Source organism: Ictidomys tridecemlineatus, chromosome 3 (genome assembly GCF_052094955.1).
Source record: "Ictidomys tridecemlineatus isolate mIctTri1 chromosome 3, mIctTri1.hap1, whole genome shotgun sequence".
Lineage (NCBI taxonomy): Eukaryota > Metazoa > Chordata > Mammalia > Rodentia > Sciuridae > Ictidomys > Ictidomys tridecemlineatus.
Window position 1 is genome coordinate 153,994,825 of NC_135479.1, and position 24,491 is coordinate 154,019,315.

General features: G+C 39.0%; 1 long non-coding RNA gene across 1 annotated transcript; it reads left to right on the forward strand.

Annotated features, from left to right (window-relative positions):
- The first annotated feature begins 13,189 nt into the window (after positions 1–13,189).
- Positions 13,190–23,896, forward strand: LOC144375879 (uncharacterized). The gene is made up of 3 exons (XR_013435730.1): positions 13,190–13,530; positions 21,557–21,657; positions 23,772–23,896. It is a non-coding gene; the product is annotated as an uncharacterized LOC144375879 (long non-coding RNA).
- Positions 23,897–24,491: the final 595 nt, after the last annotated feature.

Below are 24,491 nucleotides of genomic sequence, written 5' to 3' on the forward strand. Positions count from 1 at the left end.
AAAGAGAATTTTAACCTCTTTTACCTTTTCTATTTTGAATCACATGAATGTGTATACTTGTTTTTAAATTAAGTTAAATAATTGAAAAAGCAATTTATTTTTTATTTCTAGAAATCTGAAATTGAATCAGTTTTTAAATTTAAGATCATGAAATACAACAATAAATGATTTTTATTTTTCGAAGCTTGTATTCATTATTAATCTTTTAATTCCAAATTTCCATTCTGTTATTCCAAATAAGTGAAGGAAGGGAGGGAGACAGAGATTGTGGGAAATGAAAAGAGTGATGAGTCTCAGGAGAGGTGAGGAATCACGGAAAATGAGAACAGGAGTTGGGCAGGAGTCCTGGAACCCACCTGGGAGAGAGAACTAGAGAATTTGAACCTGGTGAGCAGAAGAAAGTGTGGGCATTCTGCAAATTTTGGGGTGAGGATAATCGGATAAGTGGTTTTGCAATACTGTTACCTACTCGATATATGAGCTTCAGAGTAAACTATCCTTCAGAGTAAACTGGTCTTTGGAATTCTTATTGAAAATGGAAAATTTATGTTTCTCCATTGAAATCTGTGGGTTTCTCATGTGTGAAAGGAACTAACAAAAGTTTGATGAATCCCCCAAGAAACCTAGAGAATTGACATCCAATAGTGGTCCATTTGCTTCATCTCTGTTCACATCAGAGTTTGGGCTCAGTTCATTAAATAATGCTGAGAGATTATTTGAAAGCAGCATTTATTTCACTTTTGTAGATTCTCTTGACTGCAAATAAGCCTAATTTATGATACTATAAATATTTTCATTATGATTTCCCGTTTTTCAACCAAAAATAGCAAACTCCTAGAAGAGCCACTCAGAAAAATGAAGCACAATAGCAAGAAACTCAGTGAAGAAAAATTTGTTTCTGGCTATAGTATTTTAGCTTAACAATTTCCATCTCATAAAATGAGAGCAGGGCAGAGTGATGTAGAAGTTGGGAGTCGATCTGTTCTGAAGGTTCCCATCTCTGGCTTATAAAATAATAGAAATCTAATGTTTTGGGAGACAAAATTACCTCTATTGCCACCTGCTGGTAAACATGTCTCATTTAATTCCGTTAGTGACTTTCCCACCCCTAATTAAACAGTTTGAAGGAGGAGAGATGTATAACAAAAGTTTGCAGATTCAGAGGTGGTCACTAGTTTTCAGACACAGTGGCTGGTGCTTTAGATGCATTCTGAGGGTGGGTCATGCTGAGCCATGTCTTTCAACAGGGTAGCACAGCAAGAGACAACCTGCCCCAGTGTGCAGTTCACTAAGTGTATCTACTCTCCAGTCCATCCAAAGACAAGATTTTTTTTTTCCCCTGGAGAACTGTTTTTAATAAACAATGAACAATTTTAAGTGTTAATTTTTAATAGTTTAATCAAAGCCTTTGAACCTTGCCAATAAATATTGCTCCCAACCCCCGCACACATGTACATAGGCACCATGATTCTGATTCTGGCACTGAAGTTAGTTTAATGAACAGAGACTCATTTAGTCTGCTTGCAACCTGTTCTTGCTTCTCCATTCCTTTTACTCCTCTGCTTTATTAAATTCTACATTTTGTATTCAATACACTTAGACACAAACACTTATAAATGCACGGGGCGGGGGGCTAAAGTAAGCGTCTGTTCTCTTCCTGGTAGCCTTTCTGTGTTTTTGTTTGTAGTAGCATAAAATCTTCAAATGAGCTTATTAAGTAGAAGAAAAAATATAACCATTTTGCCCTTTGATGGCATCACCTCATAACACTAATTAACCATAATGTATCCCCCTAATACCGTGAGATTCTGATACTGTAGCTTTTGTTTACCCATTTACCTTCAGAAGGACATTGGGTTGTTTCAAGCTTTTGTTGATTATGACAAGAGTGGTTACAAACATGCACATACAGAGTTTTGTATGAACCTAAATTTTCATTTCTTTAGGATAATACTCAAGTGGTAGAATCATTGGGTCTTAAGGTTTATGTACTTGTTAAGGAATGGCCAACCCATTCTGCAATGGCTTTTCAATTCTGCATTTACACTTGCCATGCATGAGAATTCCAGTTGCTCTGCACTCTTGTCAGCAGCATTGGTATTTTTAAAATATTAGCCATTATACGAAGTAGTCGTAACTCCTCGTGGTCTTAACTGGTATTTCCCTAATGGCTAATGTTGCTGAACAACTTTTTGTGTGCATATTTGTCATCTGGCTATCCTCTTTTGTGAAGTATGCATTCAATTATTTTGCCCACTTTAAAAAATATTGAGTTGTTTGTGTTCTGTTGTGTTTTGAGAGTGTTAATATATTCTGGATGTGTCTTTTGGTGATAAAGTTCTTAAATCATTAAAAAAAAAGTATATTTAGGATCTCTTTGTGTGAGCCTATTTAATTTAGTTTACTTCTTGGTGATTTACATATGCATTGCACATAAGTCTGTTAACTAAACTTTTCCATTACCTAGAATTGTGGGTATTTTGAATGATGAGGTGCTTTCCAAGGAGTTGCAGAGGGAAAGCTGATGAGCTGCTCAGATCCAACTCTGGAAGAGCCATTTGCCTTGGTGGATCCCCCAAAATCCAGGGTTTAGTCTTAAGCTTTGAAAGTTCAGAAATGTGATTCAACCAGTGTCCCCAGAAGCTGTTCCCAGTTGAGGACATTTATTCCTATTAGCAAAGCTCTCAGGAACCACTGTGCAAGGCCAATCTGGTAGATAATGTGCTGTGGGAGCCTCTGGTGTCTTCTCCCTTAGTGTGATATTCATAAGGTTCCTTTGTGAACTTGGAGTTGAAGCAAGGGGATCTTGTTGTATCAGTGGTTGTGATGAAGTTGTCACTGGGTCTTGGTGAAAAAAAAATAGTTTAACTTTCCCTAATTGTTTCAATTTTAAGGGCTATCTTTTATTCAGAGGTTTTATTCTTTCTACAATTTTGACAAATTCTACACAAGCCCCCACCCCCTCCCCATGGGGTTTAGTGATGACTTGCTTGCCTGGAAGGTATTCTGAAATTGAAAGGTCGTTCTATAGTCTAATTTCAGTTTTATCTCCTGAATTGCTGAGGCCTTGGAGGTACCACCCCTTTCTCCCCATCTATATATGTTGATGTCAACTCAACTCAACTTTACATTTGAGGCCTTGTACAATCTGACTCTTAGTTTTTGATTTCATTTCAATCCATTTTCCCATGTGAATCCTCTCTAGGTAAAACGTCTGCTTGCAATTTTCTGTGTTCTGTGTTTTCTTGCCTCTGTGATTTTCATGTGATTCCAAACACACTTCTTTCCTCCACCTATCTTCTTGAATATTTTCTAAGTCAGAAGTGAATGCAGGGGCTGTGGTTATGGCTCAGTGGTAGAACACTTCCTAGCACGTGTGAGGCACTGGGTTTGGATCCCAGCACCACATAATAGATAGATAGATAGATAGATAGATAGATAGATAGATAGATAGATAGATAGACAGACAGACAGACAGACAGATAGATAGATAGATAGATAGATAGATAGATAAAATTATATAAAAATGTGAATGCAGAACCTATCCTCAGGACCATTCTTAGGGCATCTATCCCACAATTATTTTCACTGTGAGTGATCTGTGTATTCTTTGGTGAATGATCAGAGAGTACCTCCATTGGATGGGAAGCTTTTTGAAGTAGGAGGAAGGGAGGACTCCTTCAGAAATCCTAACATATCTGGTAGTAAATAGCACAGGGCTTCTCACGGTAGGAGCTCAGTAAAGTTTTGTGAAATGATTTGATGAAGAAATAAACAGATGAAAAATGGTATATTTAAATTTTTGCCACAAAATTCCTCTTTCACCTGTGGTTACCAATGTATTTTGATCCTTGCACACTCTTATGCACATGTCCTACATAAATATACAGATCAAGGGCTCCCTTGGGCTGTGTCCTCAGATGTACAGGAGTGGGGCCTACACACCAGCGTGCCCAGGCAGAAGAAAAAACAAGCAGGCACTCCCAACTGGGGAAGCCATGTGCAGCTCCTCCCATTATTACTGGCTGAATCTCCTTATTTAAAACAAACAGAGAGCTGGAGGCAGCGACTCAAGTGGCCGGCTATTAGCAAGTTCCGTTATCAAAACACAGACCTGGTCTTTAAACACAAAAAAACATCAAATTCTGAAGGTCCACTCCTGACCTTTACCATCTCTGCAGTGGAATCTCCCCTAGCATGGTTCTTTAGGACCCTTTGGGGTTGTGCCTTCTTATCACATTGAGGCTATTTTTAGACTTGACTCTGTGGAAAACACTGGCATTCCTCTCAGAAAAGGCTTTTCTCCCCTTTCTTTGCCTTTTTATCTCGAAGGGCAAGGACTGCATTCCAAAGGCAACCAACTACCATTTTCTACCTGGTCTGTGGTTAGTTAAAGAAGTCTCTGAGGACTACAGAGAAAGCAGGCCTGCTGTCCAGGTCCCAGAGACCAGAAGGGCTCCTCAAAAATCAGCAAAAATGACCCAGTGAGGAAACTGGAATACAATCCAGACCACATTAGGGAGATGTGGTTCGTTTCCGGTTTCTGATGTCCACTGAGTGGTCCCATAAGCTGCTTATGTGCAGACCTGTTCAAGCCAAGGGAGGGAAGTGCAGCGAAACCTCCTTTAATTTGTGATGCTTGTGAATCATCATCATTGCGGTCCTCGTCACAGACACCAATCTTCATTGTGCCATAGATGGAAAAGGGGTGGAAATGGAAAGAAATTTATGTGACCACAGGCCAGATTCTGGCAATGTTTTAAAATAAATTAGATCTCTCAGCTTACTTGTTGTGTTTATCTTTTTCTCTTAAAAATTAGATGGCATTAAGATACTGGTCACATCAATATTCTGTTCATTTGATTATATAAACTACACGTAGAGTTGAATTAAAAGAGATACTTCAATTAAAAATACTTTGCATAGAACTGAGCTTATAAATATATTTAAGGAATGACAGCTATTTGGTCAGTTCCCAAATTGCTATTAGCAAAAAATTCATTATGTTAATTGGAAATGCCTACTGAATTCATTCTTGGTCTCCTAAAAGAACTGCATCGTGAGATTGTGATCTTAAGCATACAAGGAAGAAGAGAGGTTAAACTAAATGACTTAGCTGGGTGTAGTGGTGCACCTGGGAGGCTGAGGCAGGAGAATCACAAGTTTAAGGCCAGCCTGGGCCACTTAGTGAAACCCTGCCTCAAAATAAAAAGGGAGGGGATGTAGCTCCTTGGGAGTTAAGTACCACTGGGTTCAATTTCCAGAACCAAAAAAAAAAAAAAAATCTTGAAGGAACTGTAATCAAATTAACAGTGGTTGACTCTTTGGGTGGTAGGGTCATGGATAACTTTTTCTCATAATCTGGAAAAATACTGCCCCCTCCCCAGTTTTTCTTTCTTTCTTTGTCTTCTCCCCCTCCCCTACAAAGGTTACATTGTTGGATGCAGAAAGATTCTTTCCAACTCAATTTATCTTTGAAAGACTTTGCCATTTTCCAGTTATGTGATCTTGATCTATTTAACCCTTTGAGTCTTTGTTTTCTCCTCAGTAAAACTGGAATAATAAATGTGTCCTTCCCTCAGGTGTTGTGTGAAGATGAAACGAGAAAACAAACGAATCTCCTAGCTCAAAGCTGATGGATCACAAGTACTCCAGAGTGGGGGCCAGAAAAACTTGTGGAGGCGCATCTCTTGCTTCTCACAGGATAAGCCTTGGAAAGAGACCATTTGGACCAGTCTTGAAAATGGAGGGACTTCATTCACTCACTGCCATTGTCACAGTCTGCCATTGCATGATTTCTTGCTATTCAATTATGCCTGAGAACTGCTTGACCCAAATTTCAGAAGATTAATGCAGTCCTAAGGGCAATCATACGAGTGTAAATAATGGAATGATGTGGTAAAACGCAGGCACATGTGCTTTGGATTTGGAAACACCAGAGTTTAGATTTTACTAATTACTAACCGTGCAATCTTGGGTAAGTAGACTTAAGTTTCTGGCGTCTTGATTTCCTTACAGTTGATAATTCTAACTAACATCCATCGAGTCCTTATTTCACACCAGACACTAGGATAAGTGATTTATATGCATTATCTCATTTAATCAACATAGCAATCTCATGCTGTGTAGTTATTGCCCCCAATTTACAGATGAGGAAGTGATAAAGAAAGCTGCCTGAAGTCACACAATTGTGTGAAGCAGAACTTGGATTTTAACTCAGGGTCATTCAACCCAGAAGTTTGTGCTCTTCTCCACCCTGCTGTAGACTAGGCATTCCAAGCTCAGAAGGTATTTAGGAGTTCTTAGAGAGGAATTGCATATACAATGTTTCCTTCCTTCTTTCTTTCTTTTCTTTTTCTTTTTCTCTCTTTTTTTTTTCTTTTTTGCATATGCAATGTTTCTAAAGGTCGGAAGTGGGAAAACCTGTTCCAGCTCTATCACACCTTTGGCATCTGTCCTTACATTACTGTATTCCTTTTCTTGACACTTAGTAGAGCACTTCAAGGAAAGGCAACAATTTTTTTAAAAAAATCATTTCTTATACATTGTTATAAAATGTCTTTTAGATGTTACAGGGTGATAGTTAGCATTTACTGAGTACTTGTCAGTTACTAGATACTGGCTAAGGGATTTGCATGTTTTATCTCAGCTCTTAGTGTATCCTGAAAATAAATGTATAAATATAGCTTTATTAGTTCATTTTGCAGAGGAGGACGCTGAGACCAAAAAGAGTTAAGAAACTTGTCAAAGTTCACATGAGTAGTTGATGGTGGAACCCGAAACCAAGCCCAAATCTGTTTGGTTTTGAAATCTCTGCACTTAATTTCATTACACTAGCCTCCTCTCTCCCCCCCTCCCCTCGTCCTCCCTTCTTCTTTTTCTTCTGTTATATGGTTGGAGAATGGCATAAAGGGTCATTACAGGATCCAATTATTCTAGGGAGATATCTACCATTTTCTCTTTAATTTGAAGCTGGGGAGGCAGGATTCACTACACCAAGAGGCCAGGATGATCCATTGGTCTAGCATCCTAGGATTGAGATCAGCATCTGCCAAATCTACCGTGTACCTCTTCAGTGGTCAATAGTGCTATCTTCCAAATATTTCATTTTCCTCACTTGTGGGCACAGGTTAGATTGAACTTCTTGGAATCCTATGATTAAGTGAAGTCTTTTAACTAGCTATGGTCTTTAAAAAAATTTTTTTTCCCCTTGCAGTGCTGAATTTCCCTTGCAATATTGAATCCAGGGCCTTGAACTTACTAAGTAGGTGGTCTATGACTGAGCTGTACCCCCAGTTGTTGGCCTATGGGTTTTGTATAGAAGGTACCTGTGACACTTCTAGGCTTGACCCTGGGGCTTATTTGAGATTTTCTAGAACTTTCTTTTCCCTTTGGTACAAAAATCGGCAGCATTCAAAACAGTGGTTACTAAATCAGCCTGAGTCTCCCAGTGATTTCAGTGAGTGACCAGCCTTGCTGAGTTGCAATGAATATGTGGCGTCAGTGAAAAATAATCTTTGTTGTTTTAAGTCACTAAAATTTTGGAGTTCTTTGTTACTACAGCATAGTCTACTCTATCCTGACTGTTGTATTATAATCTACTCCATCCTGATAGTATCATACAAAGCAGTGCTAGTTATGTTAGGTGCTAGTTCTAACATATTCTGCTTATGACAAGTATAGGAAAAGGGAGGAGATGGAGGTAGAGATATAAGGGGAGAGGGAGAAAGAGAGAGGAGAGATTGATTTTCAATTCCAGCAGAACTTTTAGGAGGCCGTGTCTTTTACTTTGAAGAAACATCAAAGAACCACGAGAGCTGAGACTGTCTTGCTCATTATTTCCAGTGCTCAGTAAAGTGACTGACACTGAATATTGTTGAATTTCTAATATGTTGGATTATCATCTCATGAGCAATAAAACCTTTAGGGATACATATTCCTGGAACATTTCATTTGGTTCTGGAATTTAATTTGGCCAAAATCAATACAACTTTCCTAGTTAGCTTTTAAAACTATGCTAGTTTAATTCTTTGCTTTTCTCACTAGTTCAAAGTTTCCATCCCTGGAGTCTCAGGATATGGGGATACACACACATTTTTTTTTTCTCTCAAATTAACATAATCATTATACTTTCAGAGGGGATGTTGAAGGATGTTCATCTTCAAATATGAGTTTTTCACTCCTTAAACTCTTTAAAATAAGTGAATATATCAATTCAAATAAAGCTTAGTTTGAAGACCCTGGTTCCTTGCCTGGAGCATGGAGTGCTGCTGTGTGTGGGAACTGGTAGAGGTGACTCATCCTGTAGAGCAGTGGCCACAGTCTTCAGAAGGGGCATTCTGCCAGGCTCCACAGGCTAAAAGGAAAGAGAGGGAGGGGAAGGAGAAGGAGGAAGAAGGGACAGCGCTGCCAGCACAGAAAACTGACCTGTGCATCCAGGAAAGACTGCAAGGTTGAATGCCTCTCCAGGTGATTCCAAGTGTGCCTTCTCCTTCTTGCCAGTCATTATCCTGTAACTTATTCCAGGAATCACTTTGCCAGCAAGCCAATGTTCCTGCCTACATTAGACTGTGATTCTGGGAGTGCAAGCACCGTGTCTTATTCATCTCCCATTCCTCCAAACCCACACTCTGTGCTTGGCATATGAAAGTTTCTAGCTGACGCTAGCTGCAGTCAATAAGCTGACCCAGAAAGGGGAGCCTCTGAACATTTGCCTCTGGACCCACCTGAGGCCCAGGATTGCTCACTTTTCAGTCCTTTTCTTCATTTGCAAGCTGCTGCCATCTCTTATTTGATTCCTTTGCTCCTTGAAAAGCTGCTGTGTGGGACTCAGCTGAGGGTCCACCCAGTTCCTATGGGCAGCTTGGGAACAAGGCTTGAAACTGGCTTTACTGAAGGGATGAGGTTACTTTAAAAGCCACAGGAAGGATAACGAGTGGAGTAGACAATTTGGTTTCTGTATGTGACACCCAGAACTGGGACTTCTGATGGATTTGTTTCTACCGACAAGCCAGAGAATTAGAAGACACTGTAGGGCCTAGAGGCCAAAAAAGATATGGTCTAAGTCTTTAGAAATATTGTTTGTTCTAAGAGATAAAAGATGGAAAGCCATACACAAGGGATGTGATTAGCCATTGGTGGAAGTAAACCGGATAAATACCCCTGAGTGTATGATGTTTTGTGCAAGAAAGAAGACAACAAATTAATGAACAAAATATCAATATGTCAAAGCCAACTTGAACTGAAGCTGAATCTGATGATTTATGTTTTAAAACCAACTTTTTTAAATACTTATTTTTTAGTAATAGGTGCACACAATACCTTTATTTTATTTATACATGGTACTGAGGATCAAACCCAGTGTCTCACATATGCCAGGCAAGCACTCTACCACTGAGCTACAGCCCCAGCCCTTGACTACAAAATTTTAAGTCACCCTTTACTGGTAGCAATAGATAGAATAACAAGGGGCCACCTAATTCATGGGTAAAAACAAATCACAAGTAGAGGAACTCAGAAAAGAAATAGAGCTGAACTCAAGAGAAAGAAATGGATTTGTGGGTTTGCCAATGTTCACTTGTGGTCATGGGTATTTTTAAAGGAAGAATACATATCTGTCATGAAAATGTAACAGTAAGTTTTAACTCCATGTAGAGAAACACCTGAACACAATAAACTGTATGCTTTATTTGCAGGACTTTTCTTCCGATTTTCATAGTAGATTTTTCTGCCAAAAAAAAAAAATTCTTATTCTTCAAAAGTTAGAAAATGTCTTAATTGTAAACCTCACAAATAACTTCCAGCAGCTCCAGCTCTTTTCTTAGAATTATGTTCCTTTGTTGAAATGCTATAAATACAATGTTCATGTTTGTAAACTTACATAGACTTACTTTGGGCCAATGCAACTGATTGTCTGGGGAGGCAGACAGTACAAGTCACATGATAAAACACATGAGTGCAAAAGAAAACATTTTAATTATCTAATTTTATGAGTCATGCTTATAATAATGTAATCTTCCAGATACTTTCAGCATCGGACTGAGTTTGGCATTTATATTAGAACAGAGAGTGGTAGAATCTTTTCCCTATTTCCAGTGGGATTATTGGTTGTTTTGTGGCATTTTAGTTGCTCATCCTCCTTCTGGAACATTCCCTAGGGAAGGGTGGTGACAATCTCTCCATTCCAACCACCATCATTTCAGGGACATCAATCACAGAGGTGATGAAGTTGGCACAGGTTATTATAGTGGTATACGGAAGACATAATAAACAGTCATAGGAAACATAAACTCGGTTTTATCACTTATAAAATGGGACTATACATAATCTCTGTTTCTTCACCTGATGAGTGTCACAACATTAAAATTAAAATGTCTGTCTAGGGCAATATATTTGGGAGCAAATTTTTGCCACACACACATCAGATAAAGCACTAATCTCCAGGATATATTAAGAATCCAAAAAACTTAACACCAAAAAAACCAAATAACCCAATCAATAGATGGGCTAAGGAACTGAACAGAAACTTCTGGAAGAAAATATACAATCAATCAACAAATATTATGAAAAAATGTTTAACATCTCTAGTAATTAGGAAAAAGGCAAATAAAAACTACTGGAAGATTTCATCTCATTCCAGTCAGAATGGTAGTTATCAAGAATATAAATAACAATAACAATAAGTGTTGGTGAGGCTGTGGGGGGAAAGGCACACTCATACATTGCTGGTGGGACTGCAAATTTATACAACCAATCTAGAGAGCAGTATGGAGAGTCCTTAGAAAACTTGGAATGGAACCACCATTTGACCCAGCTATCCCACTCCTTGGTCTATACCTAAAGGACTTAAAATCAGCCACATCAATGTTTATAGCAGCTTAATTCACAATAGCTAAACTGTGGAACCAACCTAGATGCCCTTCAATAGGTGAACGAATAAAGAAGCTATGGTATATATATACACAATGGATTATTACTCAGAATTAAAAGATAATGGAATTATGGCATTTGTAGATAAATGAATGAAGTTGGAGAATATCATACTAAGTGAAATAAGCCAATCCCCCAAAACTAAAGGCTGAATGTTCTTGGAACTTTGGGCAAAGGGGAGGGAGGAGAGGCGAGGGGTATGGGGGTAGAAAAGATGGTGGAATGTGATGGACATTATTACATGTATGACTGCACATGTGGTGTGATGCTACATTGTGTATAATCAGAGAAATGAAAAATTATGCTGAAATTGTGTACAATGAATCAAAATGCACTCTGCTGTCATATGTACCTAATTAAAATAAATAAATAAAATTTTTTAAAAAAATAAAAAAGAATCTAACTATATGATATTTGTAAAAAAAAAATACATCTAAACCAAAGTGATTTAGGATGGCTTAAAATAAAAAGTGATAATATGACTGATTTAAAAAAAAAAGTTTGCCTAGCTAGACATTCTACAGAAGTGTTACAACTACTATATTATTTATTTATTTATTTTATTTTTATTTTTTTTATTTTATCTCTTTATTTTTAATTTTATTTATATATGACAGCGGAATGCATTACAATTCTCATTACACATATAGAGCACAATTTTTCATATCTCTGGTTGTACACACAGTATATTCACACCAATTCATGACTTTATACCTGTACTTTGGATAGTAACGATCATCACATTCCACCATCATTAATAACCCCATGCCCCCTCCCTTCCCCTCCAACCCCTCTGCCCTATCTAGAGTTCATCTATTCCTCCCATGCTCCCGCTACCTATCCTACTATGAACCAGCCTCTTTATATCAAAGAAAACTTTCAACATTTGGGTTATCTTTAAACTACTATATTTTTTAAAAAATTATTTTATTAGTATTGTTTTATTTGTGCATTATGATTATACATAATAATGGTATTCATTGTGATGTATTCATACATGCACATAACATAATTTAGTCAATTTTGTTCCCCTATACTACCCCTTGCCCTCCTCTTCTCCCTCCCCCTGGTCTCCTTTCATTTTCATGAGGTACATTTTAAAAGGTTTTATACAGAAGTCCATGCAAGAATTACATTTGTTGTTTTATTTTTCTTTTCTTTTTTTAATTGATTCTTTTTAGTTATATATAACAGCAGAATCCATTTTGATACACAAGCATGGAATATATCTTATTCCAGTTAGAGCTCCATTCTTATGGATGTACATGGTCATGGGATTCACTGTGTTGTTTTCACATATGTACATGGGAAAACTGTGTCAGATTCATTCCACTGTCTTTCCTTTGCTTATCCCCACTCCCTTCCCTCCATTCCCCACTATCTAATCTACTGTACTTCTATTTTTCTCTTCAATCCCCGCTCCCACCCCCTTATTATGGATTAGCTTCTATCTATCAGAGAAAAAAATTTGACCTTTGGCTTTTTAGGACTGGCTTACTTCACTTAGCATGACAGTCTCCAGATCCATTCATTTACTGGCGAATGTCATAAAGTCAAAGAATTCCATTTTGAATCTCAGCAAAGCATTCCTTGGTTATTAAATATAAAAAAAAACTTAATAGAAAAAATTAAAGGATAAGCATTCCTAAAGCATGGTGTAAAAGGTAATGCTAAAATGAGGGTGTCTTTCAATTGTATCGGCTATGCAGCTATCTGCAGCTACTGTCTTTGCAATTTCCTTCTGGAAACCTGCGACCTCCTTGTCTTCCTCAGTCTGTGTGTTTGGTGTGTGTGTGTGTGTGTGTGTGTGTGTGTGTGTGTGTGTGTGTGTGTGAGCATGCACATGTGTGGGGGATGGCGTGTGCATACCCCCACCCTCAGGCTCTTGTCTGCTGGGGACCCAGTGGGTTCAGGAAGAACACAGAAGCTGTGCCTGCTCTGCCAAGTGAGGCTGTGATTTCCTTTGTTCCTGCTGCTGGAGCCTCCTTGGCTGATTAAGTCTGGGGCTTCACCCAGGTTTTGTTGGCCCATGAATGGAGCCTCTTCAGTGCTCACTGGAGTGCAGTATCATTGATACTTCCTCCCCTGCCTCCCTCCCCCTCCCAGTACAGCTGAGCTGATGGATTAATCCTGTTGTGTACTTGGAAGGCTCACAGGCAGAAGTGTAAGCTGGGGTAGAAAAAGAGGGTTAGGGTTAGTGGGGGTGATGAGACCTCCTTCCTACAGTCTAATTTCCACATTTTGCCTAATTGGGATTAACTGAGACCTGGGACAGAATAGAAGAGTTAAAGGACCTGGCCTATGTCTCGCAAAGGGTTGAGGCAAGCTTGACTTGCTGGGCTTTCTACTCTTATCACTGTAGGATCTTCTCAGAGGGAAGTCAACAAGAAATCTGTTACTATTGATATAGAACAATCACACTGTATCTAGACACAGAACAATGAGCCTGGGTCTAGATACAGAGCAATAACACTGCTTCTGAACACAGAGCAGCACCACATATCCAGACACATCTTTCACATTTTCACAGCAAAGCGAAGGATCTGGTGACTAAGACCATGGATCTTTCTTGGGGAAAATGAAGATCTCAAGTTCTTTCTGGTAAGAGTCAGAGAACTGTGTGCTAGTGATTGTTTTGCCTGTAATTTTTATTTTCCTTCCATATCTTTCAATCTCACACACGTGCTCCTGGAACCTTGAGTCTGCAGAGATCTGCCCTCAGTTCGGGAAGAGACTCTGGCTTCTGACAATTTTCCTCTTTAGAGACAACGTTTTATAGCATTTATTGCTGCCTGACATCACATATGTTTATATGTTTGTTGACTCTCAGTAAAACATAAGCCTAATTAGGAGATGAATCTTGTTTTGTTCAGTGATGTATTCAGTGTTTATTTGAATGCTTACGTTATGTTAAGTACTCAAATAAAATGTGGAGTGAATGAACTACCTTCTCATGCATTTGCACTGAAGAGGAAAAACAGTGCACTCTAGCTAGATGAGAGGGAAATGACTTGTACCTTTGGGGCTCTCACTCCCTCTCCGACAGCTTTTCCTCCTCCCTGTCTCTTTGGAACTCCAATCAGTCGTTTTCTTTATTTCTCAAAACAATCTGGTTCCTCATCTTCACAAGGATGTATAAAGAGCTGATTGTCATTGAAAAGCATCACCTTCTAGAAAGTAAATATGTGTGTGTGTGTGTGTGTGTTGGTGTGCATGCACACACGTGTGTTATGGTGCTGAGGGGTCTCATGAAAGTAGAAGGGAGACCAGTAGAGTAGAGGAAGGAGACCAGGGGGAAGGAGCAGGGAACAAATAAAGGGACCAAATTGTGTTACATGTATGTATGGATATGTCACATTGAAACCTTCTATTAGTTATAACTATACTGCACCAATAAAATTTTTAAATGATTTTTAAAATGAAAAATAAAAGTTTCACCTTCTAAGGGGCATTTCAGAAAAACTCTAAGCCTTAAACCAAAACGATGAATCCCTAGTGGTAGAATTATAGGTATTGTCCAACAAATGGAAGCTAGAGTATGAGGAAATGGACTTTTGGGAGCCCATTATAACCCAGAATGTTCATAGCCTTAGAATGCTACTGGCCATGGAAATGAAATTTCTAAAATCTTTTTCCCTTGACCCTGGAATGGTGAGAGAGAGCACCATCAGTAAATAGGTGGTGTTTTAAAGGATGTGAGAAAAATAGGTCCCACTTATGTTGACATTCCCTGTATAAATTAGCAAAGCATTTAAAAATGTAATTTCACAATATGTAGTAAGGGCCAAAAAAAAAAAATCTAAATTATTTGGTCCAAACATTGTGTACTGCTACAAATTTATTCTAAGAAAAAAATCAAGGGGACTGGGGATGTAGCTCAGTGCTTCAGCCTGAGGCGCTCAGATTAATTCCCAGTACAGGAATAGGGTTGACCTCTGGAGAAAAATAATGAAATAAGCAAGAAAAACTTTCTACACAAAAAGTACATTGTCATATTATTTCTAGTAGTTAAATTTTGGGAAAACACCTAAATCATGACTAATAAACAACAAAAAAAGCCAATATGAACTACACAAAAATGTCATATCTGAACTACATTGAATCTGAATTACTAGCTATAAGGACTTGGGTAAACTATGTAACAACTTCAAGATTTACTTTTCTTTATTTATTTATAAAATTTTATTTCTCTAAAAAAAAAAAATGAGAAAAACAGGTCCCACTATGTTAACATTTCCTACTTTATGAAGCTGTGAGGATTAAACAAGATCATCATAGAAAAAGTATTTGGCACAATGCCATGCACAGTAGTTACTTATCATTTCAAAAGGTGGCATTACATCTTTGTGGAATGAATCAGTGGACAAATTTATTTAAATCCCTCAACATTCTAGTTAAATGGATATTACAGGAGCCATATTGAGGCCAGGGCCCCCATTTTAAGTAGATATCTTTCTATCGATATTGCTTTAAGATTTGATTCCAAACAGGCAGGACTCAGAGTTCCTTTGTCCAGAAGTTGCCTTATATTTTAACCCCTAAACTCATAAAAAAAAAAACCTGGATTTGAGGACCAGGGAAAATAAACCATTTCTGTCAACTATTTTGCTTAGGTGCATTCTGTGCAGGAGGAATTATGGGTGAATAGAAAAGGAAGGAAGTTAAAAGTGTCCAACATATGAGATATTTCTTTCCTCTGACTTCTCAGCTATTTCTGAACTTTTTTTCCCCCTTTGGTACTGGGGATTGAATCTAGGGTGCTTAACCACTAAACCATATCCCAAGCCTTTTTTTTTTTTTTGTATTTTATTTAGAGACATGGTCTCACTGAGTTGCTTAGGACCTTGCTAAGTTGCTGAGGTCAGCTTTGAACTCCTGATCCTCCTGCCTCAGCCTCTGAGATGCTGAGATTACATGCATACACCACTGCACTCAGCTCTGAACTTGTTTTTAACCAAGAAGCCTCTCATGATGTTTTGACCTTCTCCCCTTCTCCCTTTAAACTCCCAGTTCAATCCTCTGGGCCACGATAGATCCAATCTGATGCCATTGTCAAGTTGTGCTGACTTGAAACTCCTCAAAAACAGGGGACAAATGCCTAATGGGAAACTCTGAGAGTCATCATTGATAAGCATCCCGATCTTGAACATTGAAAATGTATAGCCTCAATTTGCAAATTTTATCCTTTTTCTCACTTGCTCTTGCCCCTTTATTTATCTACTGCAGATGGGGCTCCAAATCTGATATCCTTGGCTCCCTTGTCTATTTGTTTTATTGGTGTGTGTGTGTGTGTGTGTGTGTGTTGTGTGTCCTATGTTTGCAGTGGAGCTCCTTGGCTTGTACTCCCACTTTGACTTAATACCCATTGGCAAGATGAGGTATAAATTCTTGAGTATAGCCTGTATGTTTTCAGCTTTAAGTTTCTGCTCCATTTGTATATCTTTAAGTATTTGGACATATTTGTATCAACTTTTGTGTTCACCAAAAAGAATAGCCTGCCAAGTGAAGCATGTGTTTTCTACTTAAGGGTTTCTAGAATGATATAATTCCCCAAGTGAATGACAGAGGAGGCTAAGCTGTGCAAAGATTGCAATTACGTACCATGCAATTACTGGATTATTTAGGAAAGCATGCAGAGCCACATTATGATTTTCACAGGTCCTTGGTAATTTTGCCTTTGTACACCCCTTCTTCTGTAAGCAAGTATTAAACATTATAAATTATATTCATTTTCCCTTTTGATTTCATAATGAGTTAAAATGTTTGTGAGCCCTTTTAAGGGTTGTGGCGTCCTGGCCCTGTGCCTGCTCTGCCATGGGATGTGTACTTGGAGCTGGGATGTGGCTAAGGGAAGGAACTGTGGTGAATGGGGCCCAGGACCCTTCCCACAATGCTCCATCACTGCAGTCTCCCATTTCCAATATCCAAGAGATTAGATGTTTTTCATATAAGACCTCTGTTATGGTTTGAATAAGAAGTGTCCCCCCAAAGCTCCTGTATTTATGCTGGAATGTTTGGAGGTAAAATGTTTGAGTTATGAGAACTGTAACCTAATTAGTCTATCCTAGTTTGAATGGACTGGGTGATCACTTTAAGCAGGGGTGGCGTGACTGCAGGTGGTGGGTCATTGGGAGCATGCCTTGGAAGTGTTCATCTTCCCTGGGCCCCCTTTTCTCTTCTCTCTTGGCTTTCTGATCACTATTAATGGAGCAGTGCTCATCCACCATGCCCTCCTGCCATGATGTTCTGCCTCCTTTGGACCCACAGCAATGGAGTTGGTCCACCATGGATGAACCTCTGAAACTGTGAGCCAAAATAAACTTTTCTTCCTTTAAATTGTTCTTGTCAGGCATTTTGATCACAGCAATGAAAAACTGGCTAATACAATGACTGACATTCTTGTTTATCAGCAGAAAGTATGTTGCAATGGTTAGGAATATAATTCCTGTAACCAAGCAATCTTAAAGATGAATTTCAGCTCTGATAGTTACCAGTTATGTGATCTTGGACAATCTCTCAAACTCTCTGAACCTGTTTCCTCACCTTTAGTAAAAGAGAAATATTGCTTACCTCATAGTATTATAAGAATTTATGGAGCTGATGCATGTTAAATGCCTTAGCCCAGTGTGTGGCACTTTGGGTAAGCATATACTAAATAACAGCTATTATAATATATTGCTCATTTCTGTTCTGGGGCTTTGGTGCAACATGAATTTGGTCACTTGGTTCAAATTGTAATTAAATCTTGAGGTAGAGATGTATCCCTGTGAGAGTCAGATGTTCCTATCAGAAAAGCACACTTGTGCCTGGTGTGGTAGAGCATTTGTAATCACAGAAGCTCAGGAGGCTGATGCAGGAGGATTGCAAGTTCAATGTTAACCTCAGCAACTTAGAAAAGCTCTGAGCAAATTAGCGAGACTCTGTCTCAAAATTAAAAAAAAAAAAAAAAAGAAAAGAAAAGGGCTGGAGATATGTCTCCGTGGTTAAGTGCCTCTGGGTTCAATTCCTGGTACCAAAAAAAAAAAAAAAAAAAAAAAATGGTGGTGGGGAGGAAGCTCAAACATAAATTGCTTTACAAACTCAACAGGCAGATCTACACACTGAATCCTATTCTAGCTGGAATTTCTAGATTCAGTGTGCTATTTTCTCACTGTAGCTCAAGACACCTAATTTAGATCCTCCAACTTCTTGGACCACTGTCAAGTTGCCAACCTCCTGACTGCTGACCCTTACTCCTTCCCATTCTCCAGGTGGCTTTTCCATTATAGTTTGCTCTCCTCACACACAAATCTAAGTTTCTTCTTTCTTTCATTTTCCTAATTCATCCTTATATTCCTTCACACATCCTAAATAGAACAGAAATCTTTCTTTTACCTTGTGTCAGGTGCTACTCATGCAATATTTCATTTAGTCTTCTAAATAATGCTATACTGTAGCCACCATGACCTTCATTTTTGCAGATAAGGAAACTGAACTTCAGAACAGTTGAGAAACTTCCCCAGAATCAAACTGATGAGATATTATTTCTTGTGTCATAGGCTTAGTATGCTTTTTCTATTAAATAGACCCATAAGCTCTTTTCTGCAATTTCCAAACCTAAAAAGAGCTCTGAATATTACAAAATATTTTTTTTCTAAAAACATTTTTGGTTAAAAGCCCCTGACCTAAACTGATATGTGTCTGATTATAATGTTCATTTATTTCATTATTGTTATCAATAAAGTTAGGGCTTCCTAGTACTCTGCTTTTTCTACTCTAATATGTTATTACTTAAAGTTTTAAAAAGAAGCAGTAAGCTCCAGACCAGAGTATTCCCCTATAAGCTGAGCAGCGCAGGGTCGTGTGTGTCCTACCAGTGACCCTGCTGAATAAGTGAAAACAGCAAGTTGGAATTCTGGACCACTACCCTGCAGCTCAACTAAAGCCATATTCCATGTGGGCGGATACTGGATTTCCCATCCAGGTCCCCTCAGGGCTGATGCGAACTGGCTCTGCAGCAATTTCTCAGTAAGCAACCTTGGGCCTTAGTGAAGCAAAATAAATCTCCCTACTTGGCAATGGAGGAGAGAGAAGAATTAGTCCTGTTGCTCACAAAGGGGGCCTGTTGGGACAGCTTGTGCAAAAGGCAAGAGCAAAACAGGCAAGGGAATGTTCTTTGTTTAGGTTACCAAGATTTTTGAGTTACAGGATTGTCTATGTGACTGCTCCTCAGTGACAATTCCTACCCTGCCCTTTAAAATGCTGAGATAGAGTTCCTGGGTGCTCAAAATGTAGCAATATGGGCTCAGGAGACAGGGATATATGATACCCTGTGGACTTGAGGCTAGAACTGAAGATATCTTGCCCTGAAATTTCCCTCCAGTGGGTGGTGTGCTTCATTCCTTCTTGCCCATGAGAAGAAGTTAAAGCTCAGGAATAAATACAGCCTTTCAAGGTGTCTGAGATTTGGAACCCTGACAAGAGGGTGACACGGGAAGAGGCAAGGGGTCCATGGGTTTGTGTTTGTGAAGCTTGAGAAGGCTCAACTCTGTTAGGGAACTGGCAGAAGTGATCCTGTGAAGCAGTGTGCATAGCTCGAACTGATGGTGCTATCACATGCTGACCCTAAACCAGTAGAGTGCAGAACCTCATCCAATAGAGAGAAAGGCAAGCTGTGTTGGGCCTTGTCTCTCAAAGCAACTTCCAACTTTAAATCTTTGCTCTCCATTCTTATTAGAGAATTCACTGCAAATAGATCCTTGGCTTCTCCTTTCTTGAATTGTGTCATTTCCATTTGGACCTTGCTTTAGTGAAATGATGTGATCCATCCCTCAGCAGAACAGGGGAAATAACACTTTTTGGTCTAGAGTAAAGTCTAATCTAGCACACTCTTGGGCATTGCAAAGAGGGCCTGATACCTTGTCTTTAATTCCTGGGTGTTGTCTCAGTTGGGAGTGGGAAGGGTGGGAGAGGAAGCTCCCATGAAAGGGAGCATATGGGTGCTTGCTTATGCATTAGAGTCTTTCATCAGTTGGGAAAGGGATAAAGAATAGCTTTTCATTTTCACCATCTTGAGGCCCATGGAGGCACTTGGATGTCATCAGAAGCAATTGCTCTTGATAGACTAAAGAGTATTCAGAGCTGAAGAATTCTGGATTAGTAAAGATGCCTGGAGATCATCAAATACTACCCCTCCAATTAAGAGATAAGAATACTGATACTCAGAGAGGCTGAGGGATGTTCTTAAATGACTGAAGAAATGTGGATTAATAAACTACAGAGTTTACTGTAGGACCAGAGGCAACTTGGCATAGTCCAGGCTCTGGTACTACTAGCTACATCTATTCCTTTCTGATAAAAAAGAAGAAAGTTTATCCAGGCAAACTTGTTTTTTCTTATATGTAGAAAAGGAGAAGGGAAAGGGGAAAGGGAAAGGGAAAGGGGAGAAGGAGAAGAAAAAGAAGAAAGAAAAGTTGGATGATGTTATGTGTTGGCAGGGATGGGGCACAAAAGACCCTCATGTACTATTGGTATGAACAGAAACAGTGGAGGTATTCTGGAAAAACAATCTAGTTCTACCTAGACAGTTAATATTTTAAAACCTTATGATTCATCAATTTTAGTCCTAGATGTACTATTCCATTGAAATGCTTACAATGTTCCATAGGAGATAATTCAAGAATGCTTATTTCAGCTGGGCATGGTGGTGCATGCCTATAATCCCAGTGGCTGGGGAGGTTGAGGAAAGAGGTAGAGAGTTCGAAGCCAGCCTCAGCAACTTAAAAAGACGCTGATTCTAAATAAAATATAAAAAGAGTTGGGGGTGTGGCTCAATCCCCAGTAACAACAACAACAACAAAAAGTATTTCCCTGCGGTGTCAGGGAGCTGAGGCCAAACTAGTAATCCTTGGGAGTGGATAAAGTTTGGTGAAGTCCATCTTGGAACAACAATTAGAAGTAACAGATTAGATGAGTCCAAAGCAACATGTGTGGTCTTGAACTGGTACTCCAGGGATAAAAATTAAGAAATAAGGGCTGGGGTTGTAGCTTAGTGGCAGAGCACTTGCTCAGCATGGTGAGGCACTGGGTCCGATTCTCAGCACCTCATACAATAAATAAAATGAAGGTCTATTGACAACTAAAGTATTTTAAAAAAGAAATAAGATGCAATATTTTATTAATATAAACACCATCTATTGTACTATACACTATCATTTTATGTGCCACTAAAAAAAAAAAACAACTCTGTCAATGAACCTATGACATGCCATTGATTGTAAGATGAATCCTGATATCAGATCAAAATGTGAAAAAAATATTGTCTTAAAATCCAAGGATGCAGAATAATATGTATTGCAAGAACATATTCCTACATATGTTAAATAAATTGCTTACTGAGTGTGTGAGTGGGAGGAGAGTGGCATACGGTAATAAGAAGGAATAAACCAACAAATGAAGGAGTTTTGTATGAACCAAAGATGATAAAAGTTCACATGGAGCAATAGTGGATAAAAATGTGAGAAGACAAACAATAACACCTGCTTCAGAATCTGTGGTGACAGTTAATCAAGAGGACCCAGACACAGTCCTCAGCATGAAACAAGGTTTACAGGTTGTTTCAACTCTCTTTCTTCTTCTTTGTATTTAGAGATGCTGCCAGGATGGATGTTAAAAAGACAAAATAAAACAACAACAACAACAACAAAAAAAAAACTTCAGCATTCTGACCACAGTTTACTTCCTTCAAATGTGAGTAAATTTGAGTTTGCTTTGCATTTAAGTTCCGAAACACTGTTGAAAAGGGTGGGAAACAGCAAGCAGATTTTTGCATTTCTGACACCAGGAATCCATTTGATTGTTTATGCAAAGACTTAAACAGCCAGTGCCAAAGAAAAAGATGCAGTGAGGGTGTTGCTTCGATGGATGAAGCCAGTGTCTCAGGGATGCCTGATCTCTAGGAGAAGGTGCAACACAAATGCAACCCAATAGCAAATAATGTGCAAGCCAAGACTCTGCTGGGACCGCGGGGAAGGGTGTTAGCAGCCTGGGAAGGAGGTCTTACATTGTTGACCCAGTCACATGTTCCATTTGAAAACATAAAGCCTTTTGAAGGAACATTGAGGAAAGAGAATGACACTTCTTATTGTGCCTTGGTAACGACAAATGATGTGCAATGGAAAGTACACAGGTGTCGGCTATCACAACGTCTTCACTTTAGAATCCAAAGTAAAAGTTTATCTTAGGGACTCATTTAGAGCACTAATGAAAATGCTAAGCTGCCTCCCATTCCAGAATGAATCAAGAATCTTGGATTTGAGGAGGGAAAATAAATCAATCTTGGTGGTTAAAAGTCAGGCAATAGTAAACATCTTCATCAAAATGGACAAGGCGATAGATACCCTCTGCAAACTTTCCAGAGCCAGCCCCATGACCATGCTCGCCGCTGTGAGAAGAGCCGCTGACATCAGTGCCGTTTTCTTCTGGCAAAAAACACCACTCTGGATTTTCTGCACTAATGGAAGTTTGAATACAATGAATTTCCACTTACAACGTCTACAATATACACCATTATGAGGTATTAGATAGAGGAGATGAGTGTGAAGTCTAGTTCTCTGTTCCAGTACAAGGGGACAGTGACTGAGGAAAGCAGCTCCAGAATCCCCAAGTTTCTGGGTGTGTCTTCATTTTTCTTTCCTCTCCTTTTTCTCAAGTTTCATCCAAGTGGCTGTTTTCCATTGTGTAAGGATTCTCTGGGGTCTCTAAAGTTCAAGAGCTCTCTGATGTAATATGTGGGGCACAGAGGAAAAGAATCTTTCTGTCCATCTCTTGTATTCACAAAGCATCATTGGAAATGAGCAAGGAAAGCTGTTTTCCTTAAATTTATAGACCAAAGACACTTGGGGGAAAATTAAACAGGGCAAGGACTTAAACCTAAATAATGACTGTTTCTTCCATTCTGAAGGGTTTTTATTGTTTTCCCTTGTGAGGACAGAGCTAGCCTGCTCTGAGTGGGCAGTCTAGCCAGTGAGTGACTCTGCTTTTCAGGGAGCATCAGCAGGGTCTCTGAAAGGAGGGGCACATCTGGGCAATCACAGTTTACTCATTTGCTCTTAGATTCCCAAACTCAGAGAATCTCAGCATTGGGAAGTTCCTCTTAGATGACCTGGTGGTCATCTAAGTTTGACACCTGACCAACCCTGGTGTTCCTGTTCAGGTAGGGGATTCACAAAAGTAAAAATAAACAAACAAATAAACAAAACCCAAATTAAAATCTATCCAACAAACAAGAACAAAAGTTTAAAAATTGTTTTTCAAACTTTAAAAGATTAAAAGGAATTATTCTTTTACTTTTAAACAAACTCCCTAACCAACAATCGTGCCTTAAAAATTCAGTTGATAGTATGAGAATCTGAGGCCTTGGTTGGCTGGTGATGACATCATTGTAAAAAATACAGGGATGAGGGTCTTAGTGGTGAGAAAGCTGAAAACCCAAGATCTAGGTTGAGCCTTTCTTCCTAGGTTCGGAAACTGAGATTCTCAGTGGATTGTGGCAAGTTATGCAGAATAATCAGGTGGGCTTTTTTAGAAGCTCCCGCCACAATGAACTAATTTTCTGCCTCCAAGTTCAAACACAGTCCCTGGATACATGAGGATTTTTTTTTTTTCTCAGATTCAAGATTAAATTTAAGTAGGTGGCATTCCACTTTTTCACAGTTTTATTCTGCTTGGAATAGGATGCTGAGGGTGGAACGTGAACAGAAGCTAGCCTGTTTTTCCCAACTTTCCTTAGAGATGCAGTTGGCCCAAACCTTAGAAAGGGCTGCAGACACCATGTGTGAGCTCATTTCCTCTTCCTTTTATAGAATTGAGAAGACACCAGCTCCCAAACCTGAGATCCTGTTGGGCTCAACAGTCTGTTGCTAATGTCTTAAATGGTGCTTAGGACTCAAGATTTTCCTTTGCCAGTGCGAAACAAGCAACTGAAGTAAGTGTCACATGAAATTCTGTGGGAATTGTGTTGGGTAAAGTCAACCACATGACCTCATCAAACTGAAGTGTCCATGAAAAACTAGCACTTTGAACATTGTGTGCTGTATAGTTATCTGTAGGGAGCAGGTTCTGATTGAACAGGGAGGTTAATTCAAGAGAAGGACTGATTGCTAGATTTTGTTCTTTATCATCATCCGTATGGAAAATGATTTGGGTTCATTTAAATGCCCTAGACTCTAAGGGAAGAGAAAGTGTTCCATACAGACACTATGAGGTTAACAGACATTGAATTAGGTAAACAGGTTTCCTGGAATTTTGTTGATGCAAACCTCAGGTAACTGGGACCAAGTGAAAGAGATTTATCTCCAGGACTTTTCACTCTTGAAAAGTTAACACTGGTCCTAGAGAAATATTCAAGAAGAAACTGAGCTTCTCTTATTTAGTCACCTTACTTGTATGAGATTTAACCATTCTTGGTTCCAGTAAGATTTTCAGAGCATTTGAAAATCCAGAAAAAAACTGGAAGAGACTTTTAGGTAATGGCTAGGTCCTGGGAAGTAGCAAAGGCACGAGAAGAGTACTCAATGTCAGGA